General features: G+C 46.1%; 1 protein-coding gene across 13 annotated transcripts in view; it reads left to right on the forward strand.

Annotated features, from left to right (window-relative positions):
- The window catches only part of FOXA2 (forkhead box A2), a 67,584-nt gene that overhangs the window by 13,432 nt on the left and 39,383 nt on the right, over positions 1-14,769 (forward strand). For 10 of the 13 annotated variants that reach the window (XR_015138753.1, XR_015138752.1, XR_015138760.1 and 7 more), the window contains 2 exons: positions 4,414-6,147; positions 6,749-7,101. The exons of 1 other annotated variant lie outside the window; for it this stretch is intronic. The gene's annotated coding sequence lies outside the window, so the exon portion shown is untranslated. Of the gene's footprint in view, positions 1-4,413; positions 6,148-6,748; positions 7,102-8,250; positions 12,114-14,769 lie in introns of those variants that run through there. 2 more of the 13 variants (XR_015138762.1, XR_015138755.1) reach the window with 2 other exon arrangements.

Raw genomic sequence — 14,769 nt, forward strand, 5'->3', positions numbered from 1 at the left:
CCTAAGACCCGCTCTGCACCCAATGATGTCTTGGATGTGGGGATGACCAGCCCTTGGAAATAATTAGAGTTCTGGATTAAACCAGTCTCCCCACTGCAAACTGATAATGGAGGCATTAGACTGAGATGGGGAGAAGGGCAGAGTCACCACGGTCAGACCAGGCGCAGGCCAGCCCAGGCACCTAGCCTTCTAGACAGGAGGAGGAGAATGGAAACTTGGAATCTGTGGGGGCGAGCTAGGGGCGGGGGTCTGATCTGCATTTTATCCTCCTCCACTTTAATCACCACTCCCCTCCAACCAGCCGAGTTTGCCAATTAAAGGCCAATCTCTCTTGATTTCTTTGCTTTAGAAGGACATTTCGATTCACCCAGGCAGACAATTAAATCCCCTTCTCGCCTTGCCCTTCCCAGAGCTCAGAACAAGATGCCTCCGTATCTCTTGCCAGCATCGAGCCACGGGAAGGAGTTGATCTCAGGTGCTAACCTGCAGTTATCAGGATGCCAGACTCATTTAGGGGGCTCAGCTCTGGAACCTGAGACGATCCCTTCATTGATCCTGGAAATCGCTCTTTAGATTTTGCCCTTGCTCAGTAAACAACTAAAAGTAACTGCAGGATTTCTCCCTTGCATTTAACAGAATCTCTCTCTCTCTCTCTTTCTCACACATACACACACACACACACACACACACACACACACACACAGTCCACCACCCCCACCCCGCCCCGCGTTAGGCTCCTGCTCTTATTAATCATGAAGGGACAGAGAGACCACAGTCTTTATCTGTGCATGCTCAGTTGCTTAGTCGTGTCCGACTCTTTGTGACCCCCATGGACTGTAGCTCGCCAGGCCCCTCTGTCCATGGGATTCTCCAGGCAAGAATACTGGAGTGGGTTGCCACTCCCTTCTCTAGGGGTCTTCCTGACTCAGGGATTGAACCTGCATCTCCTGAGTCTCCTGTGTCTCCTGCATTGGCAGGCAATTTCTTTACCACTGGAGCACCCTCAGCTATCCTCCCTAAAGCAGTTGGGTCTTTCAGGGGGTGCTACTCCTTCCTCTGAGAACTAACGGCTCCCCCAAAGGACACAGCTTCCCATGTTCCTACGTCTGTAGCGAAAGCTCCCTACTGAGACTTGGGCTCCCTCTCCTCCCAGCCTCCCCCGACCTGTCCCCCCCCACCTCCCCCCCCCAAGATCTACTTCTCAGAACCTCCCTAGGCCTTCCTCCTTTCCCCCTCCCACCCCAGGACAGCCGAGCCTCCTCCATCTCTGGCTGCTCAGACACAGCTGAACATTTGGGGGTGAGGGGGCAATTGCTGTCCACTACGCCTGACAGCTGCTTCTAGATCGCCTGCCTGCCTTACTCTTTGGGGGTAAAAGCAAATGAAATTGGCAAACTTACTCTGATGATCAATTCTTTTAGGTTCTTAGCAAGATCCCCGTTTCCTCCTGCATTAGGACTAGAGAAAGAAAAAGAGGTTCCTATTGCCCGTAGTTTGCCATCCTCTGAGCGGACCGTGTGTTTTAGCTGAGTCCCCGTCATGAACTCTTTTCTAGGAGGAGGTTTGCATGGCTGTCATCTGTGGACATCGAACTCCACCATCTATTTGTGTAAGATAAACAGAAAGACATAATTGCCAGTCACCCACAATACGGAGGATTAGGATGAATCCTAAACAATGATCATTTAAAATTCAATAATTGTTGAAAAAAATTAAAAGTCAAATGATAAAGGTCAGTTTTCCTGAAGGATTTAGGTGCAGTAAGCCTTCTATGATGATGATGTTTTTAAAAAATTAAGGAACTTTCTTTTACAAAGTCAATACTATCTCAAAAGACATTCCTTTCTCGTTTGCTTAAACCCCTTTCGTACGATAAAAGGAGTATTTTGCCAAGGAGATCGGCACGATACTGTTTGCCAAAATCAGCCAGCCTCAAGCAAAGAAATTTCTGAACATCTCACCACTGTAATCAGTGAATCTATTCTTTCCAAGATGCCCAAACTCTAACATCTTATAATTGTTTAAAGTCACTAATATAGTCCATGAGCTCTTCAGTTAAAAAAAAAAATCTTACAAAATAAGACAGACATTCAAATCTGTAAAATTTTAGGATTTAAAATAGAAATAGTGATTCAGAGTAATGACCATTAACCAAATTATACACACACACACACACACACACATATATAATATATATTCCTTAAATGAGGAATTGTTCCTGAGAGTGCTATTTTGTTATATAAATACCCCTGGACCGACCAATTAAGTATGTCGTTTCTTTGCCACTTACCTCTTGTGCCACAGTTTCATGAAGGAATATAAAATGCACTGGACTTGTGATAGATTTACTATGTGCCAATCTAGCTGTATATTTGATGATGCTCAACTATCTTTTACAAGATGCACAGTGGACGATGTGTCCGAGGATTACTGTCCACCTGTGTTAGCCTTTGGTGTAGCTGTTTGCACACAGCTCCGAGCATCTGGCCCCAAGGTTACTAACAGTGGCATTTTGTTAAATATCAGCTTTGATATAACTAAAGCTAATTAACCAATTTCATGACATATTTTTCTCTAAATTTTATGTTTGATAAAATAGCTCAAAGCTGTTAATTAAACTTCTTGCAAAGACTATCTCTTTGTATTTCTCAGTGTTCGTCTTTCTAGCGACAAAATTTACACTGAAAGTATTTCTGGGGGAAGTAAATATATTGATCATTTTTTGATTAGTTAAAACTACTAATAAAATATTTTTAAATGTTTCTAGGTAAAATTAGAGTAGATTCTATGTAGAATAAGAACCTGTTTGCTTTGCCTCCTTCCTTTGGGCCATGTTTGTGTTGCTCTCCCTACACCTGCAGAGCTCTTCAGCTATAGGTCACGCTTCTGGTGCCCAGAGGAAGCCGAGATATTTCGGAAAATAATTCAGGAAAAACCCGCAGATATTATTGGGACCGGGTGTCACCTCCCCTGGCATTCTGAGACAAGCAACATTGTGTTTGGTGCAGGGGGGCGAAAAAACACGACCTAACAGTGTTTACCTGTGTATTCAGCCATGAAATTGAATATTATCGAAGTTGAAAAAATGCAAATCAAATTAAAACCAGGGAAAATTGTCTTTGGAATTACAGCCGCCCGGAGCCCCCAAGTGTTTGCTTAAATTGAAGCGTTTAGAAAATGAAAAACCTCTAAATTGACCCCTCTGCTCCCCCCACCCCAGGAAGGAAATGTATTCCTTACTTCGACTTTTAATTCAACTACAAAGATACGGAGGCTCCGACACCCATTATTCCCCCGAAGCAGCAGTCACGCTGAAATCAAGAACTTTTTCTTTAAAATGAAGTGTCTTGCTTTACCTAAGCGTTACTAACGTCGGACCGCTTCAGAAACCCAGCGGCCCCGCGGTCCTCATTCCTCTGGGAACCGCAGTCTCTGAAACGGCCTCCTGCTCCCCGTTAGCAGCCTGGACCCTCTGCCAAGGCCAGGCAGCCGCCCCCTTCCAGGGTCCTCGCATCCTGGGGCGCGCATCCGAGCCGGGCCTCCCCGCGCGGCCAAGAGCCCGCGGCGGAGATGAGCGCAGAACTGCGAGGTGCAGGGCAGGAGGGTCCGCCTAGTCCCGCTCGGCGCTCACTTGGCCAGCACAGGACTTCGCAGCGTCTTGGTCTGGGAGCCCGAAAAAGGGAAGCGCCAGATAGATATTATTTCTTGGAAAAAAAAAAAAAAAAAGCAACAGGCAGACGGGTGGTCCTTCTTGCCTTTACCAGGTCCTTTACCCCACGCACTGGAAGGGTCAACCTCACCCTCAGGCGCCCAGGCGCCCCGGCGCCCCCGGGGAGGGGTCCGCCCTCACCACGCTCTGCTACGGGAGAAGCGGGAAGCAGGGCAGGGGCCCCGCAGGTGCGCAGGGCGCAGCGATGGGCGGGAGACCGCAGGGCGCGCGGCGGGACGCGCGGGTGGAGCGGCCCAGAGCTCTGCGAGCCCCGGGGGTGCTTAAGGGTGCGAGCTGGTCCCCGGCGGCCACGCCCACCGGCCCGAACTGGGATCGTGGGGGTCGCAGGGAACGTTTTGTGGAGGGCATGTGCTGGCGCGGCTCGGGAACAGCTTTCCCCTCGGTCGGTGACCTCAGAGGACGCGCTGCCTCTGGTTCGACCCCATCCATTGGACTCCAGCCCGGGAGCCCGGTGCCAGGCCCCCAGAGGCCCGTGCGTGTTATCTCTCCCTTGGGGAGAGAGGGAGGTTGGTGGCCCCGGCGTCGTTCGGTCCCCACTCCTGGCCTCTTCCTGACACCCTGCAGACTGAGGGGTAGCCCCGGTTCCAGAAACGCAGTGGCTGCCGTACAGATCCCCAGGCGCGGGCTGGGGAGCCGCGGACGCCGGTTTATTTGTGAAACCTTCCCCTGTATTTCCTTTCCAGGGACCCCTGGATCCAGACCAGCTCAACTACGGCTATGAAAACAGACCCGTGTCCCCCAGAATTTTTAACCCGTCCTTAAGGTGTGGTCGTGCCCTGGCCACTCGGGACCGTATATCCAAGGAGAGTTGTGGGGGACCAGTTTGTGTTTGTCATTTTCAAAACCAAGCGGAGGAAACGGCGGCCAATTAAAATGACATATTTTTATTTGCCTCGCACGTTGTCAGTGATTTGTCCCCGGGGATCCACAATTTTCCCAAGCCTGTTAACGGGTGACGATGAATGAGTGCCTCGTGTAATTTAATTTTCCTGTCACACTAAATAGAGCTACATTGTAAACCTTAGATCTACTCTTACTGATAGGATCGCCTTGTTTTGCCATTTGCACCATAAAGACCCCCAAAAGGGACACTGTATTGTGACCTCTACTCTTGAATTATTCAAGAACTTAATGACATTTTCCATTTTAAAAAGGGGAACTAATTGCCATTGATGTAAAGCATGTGACCTTCTCTGGGTGCCCAGTATGAGAATGTAGCCATCTGTATTCGAACCCCAGAGCTGGGAAACTGCAGGATGCTGGCAAAATAGGAGAAAGATGTGAACAGAAATGAGCTTCAGATGGACACTGGATTCAAACATATTGTTCAGTTTCACCCCAAACCATGACTTAGACTTCTGCAAAATCCTCTCATCTAACGTAAAATTTGTATTAAAAAAGCCTATCAACTCAGGCCTGGTTTTGGGGCACGACATGACTTTTTAGCTACAACAGGAACAGTAAAAATTGTAAAATCCACTAGTCCTTCATTAATGTTAAATTACTTTGTGTGATATCGAGCAAAATATATAATCATCTACTGCCCTGCTCCCTTTCTTTCTTTTCACAATGAAACTCGCAACTGTAAAGAAATTGAACCTTGGTATTTGCTATTTGAAAATCAGTCTTGAGTTTCTAGGAAAGCCAGCGCTGAAATTCTTCAGTATCAGAATTCTCACTTTTCAAATTACTTGAAAATGGAGGCTCAACTTTCCTCAAAGTAAAAAGAGTTCCGGTGTATTCCCTACTGGTCTTTCACTCTTTCCCCAGCCCCCAGGGGAAAGAAAAGTGAGAGAAAATGAGAGAAAACTTCTACCAATGTTGTCTGGCTTCCAAAATTCACAGATGAGTGTATGAAGATGATCTGATGGTTTTCCTGATTCATCTAAGTCCACTGCCAGCATTAACTGTGATAAAGTCTCAGTGGGTTGGGAAGTAAAATCCTTTCCCAGGTTGGGCTACAGATATTTCTTTGGAACTTTTTAAAGTGATGCCTGAGACAAGGAACTGTCATTTCTGCATCGAGTGGGCAGTTCTTTTTAAAATGACACTGAATAGACAGAACTCTGGTTTCACGGAGACTAAATATCCTTTGCCTAAGGCTGCAAATCCACATCTTTCTCTTGTAACATCACTGGAAAAGAATATGAGGTGCATTTGAACATTTAACTTGGTTCTAATGAAGCTCATGTTATGTCAACAAGCTGGACCTGGATGGAATCGCTGCTGGGGCCAGCCAGAAGTCAGGATAGAATGCCCAGCCCTTCATCTGTACAGGGGTGTGTGTGCTTAGGCTCTGAGTAGTGTCCGCCTCCTTGAGACACCATGGACTGTAGCCTGACAGGCTCCTCTGTCCGTGAGATTCTCCAGACAAGAACACTGGAGTGGGTTGTCGTGCCCTCCTCTGTACAGGAGTGGTAAGTGTTGTTTTAAAGGAGTTTGTTATAAGGCTGTTGTTGCCCAAATCATATAATAGAGCAACTGTTTTTGTATTTCTTTAAAAGAAACCTGATTCCTTCCTTTCCTTGGTATCATGCTTTCTTTGTGTACAACATGGCAGAAAAAAATTGAATAAGGATACATAGTTCTTATTGTCAGATAATAAGGACATACTTAAGAAATATGTTTGAAACCATCACAATATTATAATTATCTTCCAATTAAAAATAAAATTAAATTTAAGAAAAGAAAACATTTCAAGTCAAGAAAAGTTGGCACACATATAGAGTGTCAATCCATCTTCTTGAATATTTCCTATGATTAAGGCAACACTTTCTGGGTCAGATGTTAATTTAATTATAGAGATTTTTCATCTGGTTCTTCACATTTAAAAATGTTTCCAACAACTTGCTGTAGACTATGAGACACACAAGAAATTATACATGTCTCTTTAGCATTGTGTAGTGTCATAATCCAGTAATTTTTTTCACAATGACAGTAGGCACTAGAAAATTTCATTCATTTTTCAAACTGTCACCATGGATAACTTATAGTTATTTTTCTTCTCATTTCAAAAAGCAACCCTCTTGCTCTGGGACCACTTGAAGTGCATTTTAAGTGCTGTGGAAAAGTTTGCGGCATCTTTACAGCATGGCAGAGCCCTCTCTCCTGGCTTCATTTTTGGGTCTCACCGCCTTCTGAATGGATTTCTGTGTTGACAATTCATAGAGCCTGGAGGAGGGGTTCTATCTTGATTGCACTCAAATGGAAGGTGCTACAGGGGTATGCAAGAGATTCTGATTCAGGGCCATGCTTCATCCAGTTCCCATCATCAGTTTTCCCCTGCCCTCCAAAACAGAAGGCAGGAAGAAGGAAGAAAGAAAACAAAACACAACATTGAAACATATTCCCATTTGGCCATTCTTGAAAAGGTAAGTACCTCATCCACAGGGCAGGATGCCATTGTAGTGTTTCATCTGGAAATGGGCTCTTTATTTCTCCATCAAGCCTGGTGGGAAGGGCTGCACCGGGCCTTTGCCTTTGTGTCTGTTGGTTTGGGTGGAGTTCAAGAGATAACCAAGAGATCACTTTGGTTCTTTGTCAAGATGCTGTTGGCTCACTGAAAGGAAAGAATGAGACAACTATTGAGGGGCAAAGTGATTTAACTTAGGATTCCTAGGCAGATAAATACAATCAGGCCAGCTTGCACTTTTTCACATATAATGTCTTCAGTTTCCTAGGTTCCAGAGGGGTTGAGCAGCAGCTGGGGGCTGGGGGCTCATCCTCCTCTGTTAACTGACCCCCAAGAAGACCAAGAGGGGCATGTGTTCACCCTCTGCCTAAATTTAGTTACATCCTTCATCTCCTTTACATATTTTAACTGCTTGATATATGGGTTTTTTCTTTTTTTAATGTCAGCACTAGAGACATTTGATGCTAACATCTGGCGTCAAACATTTGACATTGACATTTGACGCTGACATCTGGTTCTGTTTATCTGAATGTGTCCACCCAAATACATTTACTGGACTTCTGACTGTCCATTTTTCTTTCTTGGGGAATGACATCAAACCAGGATACCACTGACACGATGACTACAAATACCTTTGGAAAAATTCAGTTTCTTCTCTCTAGCCAATACTTGTTTCAAAAACAGCGGCTGCAGCTTGGATCTGGGTCAGGACCCTGCTTATGCTGGGAGACAGTTATGCAGGATGGGTAAATGTGCCTTTTGGTGTAGAAACATCCTGCTGTTTATGTCCTCTTTCTTCTGGGAGGTTGTTGGGGGTGGGGGCTACAAAACTCCTACAGGACTTTTCACCTGGTGGATGAAGCTCACATGTTACCAGTATAGCTTCTCCAGTATGCAGATTAAATGTGTGGATCATGGAATAATTAAACAGTGGACAAAACATGTCTTGAGTTCATGGAGGCTGAATACTCTGGACATAAAAGCCATCAACTTTGTAATGAAAATATAGGGACTTTTCAAAATAGGCCATCAGGATGCGGTTTACTTTTCAAACGAGATTCTAATGACAGCCTAACCCTCTTTGACTGTATTCTTCTGTTTTCTGTAGATTTGCTTATTCGCAGGTACTGGGACAAAAAGATGGGCTGGAGGGAGGATGCTTGTGCTCCTAAGAGGCCCACATGCCTGAAAGCACACAAGCTTCTCCTGGTGCTGAACTCCGACCTTCACAGGAGAGTTCCTAAAAGTGCATAACCCTGCCATCAGCCTGCTCCTGGGGACCTTACCCCACAGTTCCCCATGAGGGTCTGGGGAGTGAGGTGGGTTCTGGACGTGAATATGAGCTCTCGGCACAAGGGAAGCGATGCATGAAAATCACAATTTGCAGACTTGGGCCAAACTACCAGACCAACAACCGCCAGAACTAGTCAGCACCAAGATACGAAAACATAAAACATTAAAGTTGCCCAAATAGACGCTTAACCTCCCCAAAGTTACTAAAGCTTCTGATGAATGAAGAACGATGAGCAGCAAGTTGTCTAAGTCCTTGGCTGAAGGCATCATTACTTCTCAATGACCAGATAAAGTCCACGAGCTCAGAGTGATTGTTTGGGGGAAAAAGTGGTTCAGGACCCATGCCTCGTGGGTTTCCTCGCTGGCCAATAAAGCATGGGCAATTGGCCACTGCCTCACAGAAGGGACAAGAGTGGCCAGCCTGGAAACAAGCCCCGTGAACTTCCCCCAGGGGGGTGCTTGTGCCCCAAGGAGCCCAGAACCTGATGGGCACATGCCTGGATGCCTCTGCCATCTGCCCAGCACGGCACACACTTGCAGTGCTGATGAGGATGCATCCCCAGAGGGAGGGACTGGACATGACCCAAGGGAGGCCAGTGTGGACAGGGCTGTATTGCCCTTAGCTCCATTTCTAGGTTTTAGGGTAAAGAAAGTCCCCCCCACAAAAAAAGGATGGAACTCAACTTCTTTTTTGAAGACTGAGGGTCCCTCACAAGCTTCAGGGGGGTTTTCTAACAGTGTTATTTTTTCAATGTGCTTTGTCTCTGTGGAGAGGCTTCAGAAGGCCCTTGAAGTCCTTAGCCTTAAATCCGTGTTAATAGGGGAAGTCTCTCCTCTCTCTCTCTCTTTTTTTTTTTTTTTTTTTTGGTGGTGGGGCAGTTTGGCTGGGAGCAGCGCTGACCCAGCCGGCACTCGGGTAGACCCGCTATCATTGACAGGGCACTTATTAACCAGCACTCATTTGCAGGATCAATATTTCCAGCAAAAGAGTCCACACTGCAGATACACCACTATGTCTCAGTTTTTTTTCCTTGACAGACGATTTATTTTATAAATACATATGCTGGAGAAGAAAAGGCTGTCCGAAGGACTGTGTCTTTTATCTCTGGGATATGCAAAGCACATTTATTTTCAGCTTTTATCTCCGGAATTGTATGCTGATCCCATACATATAGATTGATTTTGTTCAGGTAGATAATGAAAAGTCAAGTGGAAAATTACACAATGGCACTCGCGATCCTGGTCTTATATCGGTATATAAATTGGTTTATTATTTCATTCTATTAAAGAGGCTTTTTTTTTTTTTATTTGGTACCAGGAAAACTTCAAAATACATCAAGTTGTCAGCCTCACTGAATTTTCTTTTGGGGGAGGAAGAGAAGAGGGGGCAGGGGGAGATAATTTCTCTGACTGCTTCTGTTAATTGTATGGGCTAAATGAGCTTGTACTGGGCCACTTCGAAGTCGCTCATGCAGTTTCTGTAACTCTGGCAGCTTCCTGGGGCCAGGACAAAGATAACCATCACACATATCCTGATACACAGGTGGATATTTTTTCACTCCAGGCATTTCTAAATTTTGTCACAATGACAGGAAAAGAGGCAAGCCACTCTACCACTGGCTGCGCCACCACCCCCAGCACCAAGAGGCCAGGGGGGAGAAGGTGGCAGCCGGATAAAGGCTACCACCAAGGGACAGCTTGGAGCCAGAATCCTGAAGGAAGCATTATTAATAAACATCTCTTGGACATTTGGTAGCCCGTGGAGCCTGCTCCAGCTTAAAGCAATTAATTCAGGACACTGACATAAACTCTCCAGGTCTTTGACAGCTTGGAGCCGAAATAAAAATGCTAGTTCTCCGGGGAAGAGAAGGGGATGGCTAGCTCTTTTCTGGACTGTTTGCTTATAGGCCCAGAGAGCAACCTTCCTTGCCGAATGAAATGCAAGGGCACAAACAATGTACCAGGGAGAGAATAGGAGATGGGAATGAACAGTTTGAACTATTTGCTCAGCAGAAGGGCACCACAATGCGGGGCTGGTGGCTTTCCCATGCAGCCACCATCCCTTCTTTGCAGTCTTTTGTTGTCTCTTGGCTCCTTTGGCCAGATAAGAGCACAGCTGCAGCCTTGCAGCTAAGTAAGGCTGCACTCATCCCCCTAAATCTCGGGGTGTCTTTACTGTAACGGGTGAGGCGTGGCTGTCTTTTCTTTCACAGAGGACAGTGAGGGAGGGAAGGGCAGAATGGAGCGGGGGACTGTGACATGCCCAGTGTCCGAATTCCTGAGTTTTTTCTTTCTTTCTGAAATCCAAGCTGTGATCAGGCAGGATCTTTGTGGAGTATTTCAATGGAAGGGTTCAGTGACTTGTATTGGTTGCCAAGCCAAAATGTTGCCTTTGGGGGAACGAAAGGGGAGGAGGTGAGTGTGTAAAACAGGGAAGGGGAGGGGGGTAAAATTTTTGATTTAAACACTCACATTCTTACAGCTGCTGAAAAGAAGGGGAAGTTTTGAATTAGCCATTTTGAAATTGTTCAATGATGATTTCGTCACTTCTGAAAATCATTTTGGACTCCTCCTTTCCACACTTAATCTTTTCAGAGTCCTAGTGAATAGAGGTTGCCATAAGCAGAGAGAGAACAGGATGAGCTGGTGATGGGACATAAAACATGTTTGTAATTTCTGTAAATTACTCCTTTAATCCAAGTAAATGTCTCCTAAGATATGATTGAAATGTTCTTTCCCATTTGCTCTTTTAAAGTCAGAGCCTATTTTAAATACCATAAGAGAAAGAAGACGTGATAATAATATAAAAATAAACATAAAGTATGACTTACATTAGGTTGGTTTTAAAGTTAAGATCTGCCCCATCAGTGTGTTCAAACTCAGTGGGTTTTGCCACAAACGCTGGTTTGGGAACTGGGCGACAAGGCTGCATTCTATTCTAATAAGGTTTATTTAGCTTGAAAGGCTTTGTAAGGTGAAAAGGCAAAAAGTGTAACCCCAAAGAAAATTAATAGTTTACTAAAATTGCACAAAATGCCAGACCAGAAAGCCACTTGCAGGAAATATGAAGTTTCAATCCTCTGTGTGTGTGTGTGTGTGTTTCACACTGACAAAACCGGTAGGAAAAAACCCTGCTGTGGATTTTTCCTGCTGGATTGTCAGAAGGGAAGGCCATGAAACCAAAGGCTGTCCATCGAGACGCAGCTCCCAAAGACCGACCTCACAGGTGGCCCCGCAGGAAACAGAGCACCTGTGTCTAGCCGGGGTCCCTCGCTTCAGCCCCACGGCCATGGCCAGGGCCACGCGGGATAGAGTGACCCTGCCCACCCACATACTCAGCGACCGCCCACTTTACTCAGGATTTGCTGTGGGAGGCCTTTGTCCAGTAGAGCTGCGAAGTAGTTTTAACACCAAGGAGATCAAATTTAGTGAAAAGGGTTTGTGTGTAGATGTGTGTGTGTGTGTGTGTGTGTGTTCCAGCCTGTGTGCAATGCAGGGAAAGGGGATGGACAACAGGCATGTGTTCTTTTAGGTATTTGCATGTTTGATGGCCCCAGCAATAGACGAAAAAAAATAATCTTGTAACATATGTCGTTTTTGGTATGACTTTGTATAGACATGTATGTGTGAATGACAGTCTTTTTTGTTTAAGAACTATAATAAAAATATCAAATCTGAGTTGTTTTTTATTTCCTTTGCAAGTACAAATTTTAAAATTTTGTATTTAGGACAGAAATCACACCCCATGTTTAAAGGAACAAATATATTGTTCTCTCCTGGTTAAGTGCTTAGACTAAACGTATACCATCTTTCTGAAAACTGAGGCCAGGGTGGAAACGGCAGTCTCCTGGGAGAATGTGTTTTGTTTCTCTAACTCTTGCTATAAAGAAAAACTAGTCCAGGGAATTTTTTTCCAGAATGGCATGTTAAGAGTGATCTGAAAATGACCTTCTTCCTTTTGAGATCATGGGTTTCCATGAGAGGAGAAGTGGTTTTTTATTGCCGATTTCTGCAAAGAATACTCGGGAACTGGTCTGCCTTGCAAAGCTGCCCTCGCTGGAGGACCTCTGAGGGTGGAGAATGCCACAGAGAGGGTGGGAGGATGCACAAGTCATGAATCAGGTTTAAAAGACTGTGGTCAGGAGCAAGAAGCAAGTGATACCGATCTTCTATGAGATGGGCTTGGACATCACACCAGCTGCCACAGGGTTTGATTAATGAGGCATTAAGGAGATCGAGTGACACTTACAGCTAGTTACTTATGGTGCTAATTTCAAAACACTTTGCAATAGACAAAGACAGTCTGCTCATAATGCAAAGTAATTTGTGGTGTGTTCCTGGTGAATGCATTTAGCGAAGCAAATATAGTTATGCAGAATTTAAATTAAGGTTGACACTAATGTAAACAGAGCCCAAGAACCACTGTCCAATAATTTGATGAGGACACAGGTTTTAATCAAGCCTCTTCCACTAAAATAGCAATTTAAATCCCCATCGTTTAAACTGGATAAAAATGCTTAAGCTGTGAATATTGGGGTGAAAAATAAAAATTTACTAGAAAAGAAACAAGAAACACAATATCTCTGGGGAAACTATGATTTGACACAACAGAGGGATATCCATGCTGATTTAAACATCAGGTTGGTTTCAAGGCCAGATTCTGGGAATCTGAAGGTATTTGTCTTGCATTCTTGTTGGGAAATGAAGGTTTACAGGTAGTATTGACCTCAGAATAAAAGCGACCTTGGAATGAGAAAAGAGAGCTTCTAAGCTGATCCAGAGGAAATTTTTATTTTACTTATTAAAAGAAGAAATATTCCTCCCCCAACTCAACAGATTTCTATCTGAAGTGGAAACTTCAAAATTGACTGGAGGTGCTGGGAGGGGGTAGGCCAGTTAGGGAGCTGGGAGCGCCATCCCGAGGGCTGGTGTTCCCTTTGTAACAGATAAGACAATCACCCCAACCTTGTGTTCGGGGGAGGCAGTGTTGCTGTTTTATTTCCCTTCCTGAAATCACTGGGGAAAGGGGTGGGGATGGGGGGGTCAGGCAGGCGGTCAGGTTAATTAAAATGCCAGCAGCCCAAGGTCCAAGGCTTGGAAAGCCTGTATATGAGAAACAGAACAAAATAAAACAACTCATTCTGTAATTGCTTTGGGAAGGAAAAACAGGGGAAGATCTGGCCACGTCCTTTAGGGTCTCCTGACTCGACTCTCCTCAAGGGAGCCAGAGGTGGGGGAACACTAAAATCTCTGAATTGTGATGTGACCGTTCCAGATCACGTCAATGACGTGTCTTCTGGGGAAAGAACTTTGTACAATGACGTGTTATCATACAGATCCCGAAGAAAGGGCCAACAGTTATTTGAAAAAGAAGTGTCCAAGGCAGTAAAGACGAGCCAGGCGGTGACGGTCTCACTCGCCACACCTGGGGAGCTGAGAAGGAAATTGGAGGCTTCTATACTTTTTGGGTCCTGGCTCCCACCTTCGTGGTCACAGGCCCGCAAACAAAGAAACGGAAACTCGGCGGCCCCATTACGTCCCCCATGCGCGGTGGACAGTGAGGGCAGGACCCGAATCCCTCTCCCTCTGCCTAGAGGAACGCCCTCTCCCCGCCCCACACCCTTCCTTTTTGGGGCTCAGGGGCCCTGGGCACTGATCTGGGGCAGGGCAGGTGGGGACTCTCCTTTGGGAGTATTTCTGGAGGGAAACTGAAGGCTCAAACTCCCTTCCAAGGAATCTGTCTGAGAGGGGAAGGGAGAAGCAATGACCCTTACCCCTCAGAGTCAGAGAGAACAACTTGAAAATGTGCCTGTGTGAGTCAATTCTGAAAACCCTGGGTCCGCACTACGCTCTGTATCTAAGAAGGATAGACTCTTGGGCTCCTCACATCGGGGCAGGCAGGCGGGGAGGTGCCACAGGCTTCCTGGGCAGAGGCTCTGCCCTGGACACGGCTTCCAGGCTCTCCTTCCTGGTGGACAAGGGCAGGGTAGCAGGAGACAGGGCCACAGGCCAACGTGGGCCGTCAGTGGCTTCCATGTCTAGTGAGAAAGGGGAATTTTTGTCAGGTCTGGGAGGCATGGGGCTTCTCTGGGGCCTGTTTCACAGTCTCTTTACCACCCCACTGACCCCTACTATGGCCGGGGAGGTCCGTCCACAAGGGTCACTCTACAGCTGCCATTGCTATAGCATTTCTGCCCTTGAGAAGCCCACCTGACCTAGCCCGGCCAGCGGCAAGTCAGAGGGTGGCCCCATCTCTACCCACGGCTGTTTCCCAGGCCCTGAGGGACAGGGACTCCTGCTGCTACTCTGGGCACAACCCTTTAGGCCCCCACTC

This window comes from Bos grunniens, chromosome 13 (genome assembly GCF_055505025.1).
Source record: "Bos grunniens cultivar Pamir isolate PY7600 chromosome 13, Bosgru_T2T1.0, whole genome shotgun sequence".
Classification (NCBI taxonomy): Eukaryota; Metazoa; Chordata; class Mammalia; order Artiodactyla; family Bovidae; genus Bos; species Bos grunniens.